Source organism: Octopus bimaculoides, chromosome 2 (genome assembly GCF_001194135.2).
Source record: "Octopus bimaculoides isolate UCB-OBI-ISO-001 chromosome 2, ASM119413v2, whole genome shotgun sequence".
In the NCBI taxonomy this organism is placed as follows: domain Eukaryota; kingdom Metazoa; phylum Mollusca; class Cephalopoda; order Octopoda; family Octopodidae; genus Octopus; species Octopus bimaculoides.
The window spans coordinates 73,990,461-73,991,679 of record NC_068982.1 but is presented as its reverse complement, the minus strand read 5'-3'; positions in this window follow the sequence as shown (position 1 = coordinate 73,991,679).

Here is a 1,219-nt window from a genome sequence, read left to right as displayed (position 1 = left end):
GAACACAACACACCACCCAGTCTGGGAATTGAAACCACGATGTTGTGATGGTGAGTGACAACACTTTAATCACTAGGATTAGTCAAAATGTTGAAATTTTCATCTATAAACAGGATGCAAAGATTCAACGAAAATCTTTGGCTCTTCAAGAAATATATGGAATGGAATTAGGTTTAGCTTTGCCTCTGAAAAGTCAGCTTCAAGTCTGTGTGTATATTCAAGGTGTGCTACTTGTGTCACACAGATGTGACTGTTTGGTTAAGAAGTTCGCTTCCCAAACACATGGTTTCAGGTTAATTCCCACTGTGTGGCCCTTTGGGTAACTGTCTTCTATAGTCCCAGACTGGTCAAAACTTTGTGAGTAGATATGGTAAATGGAAACTGAAAGAAGTCTGTCATATACATGTGTGTATATGTTTGTATCTCCTTGTCTTGACATTGCATGATAGTTGTAAATGAGTGTCACTGTCATACAAGCAGTGTTGTTCATTTCCAATATTCTACAAAAATCATGTCTGACCAAGGAGAAATATTACCTTTCTTGGAAACAAGTGAGGATTGGTAACAGGAAGGGCATAAGTAAACTCTATCCGACCCGTAAAAGCATGGAAAAGGGAACATTAAAATGATGATTGTGATGAATCAGGAAAGAAGGCAGTGACCGTGAGCTTTTTAAGGGATTTCAAGACTTGGTGGTGGGAGGGAGAGAGGAAGGAATCCTTAATCAAAGAATTTTTGCAAAGCAATGGACTCTCCTAAAACACTGAGAGACCAGTGTTGTTAAACCAAATGCGAGATAAAATCATCCTAACACCCTAACTAATATGTTTCTACTCTGTTACCATGTACAGATTTTTTCTGTTTGGTTGAGAGGCTCACTTTGCAGTTACATGGTTTTAGGTTCAATACAACTACACTGCACCTTGGACAAACGACTTCTACTTTAGTCATGGGCTGACTAATATCTTGTGAGTAAATTTGGTACACACAAAGTGTACTTATATGTATGTGTGAGTTTATATGTGTATCTGTTAATGTTTACCTACATTCTGAGATTTGCATGAAAATGTTGCATTGACAAAAACAAACAGATTAAGGATGGGAAGATATGGGATGGCCCTGGACCATCAGGAGTCACTGCCAATATGCTTAAAATATCTGGTAGAATAAGACACAGCATAGTCACTTGTATAGTAAATCAGGTTATTCAGAAAGGTGT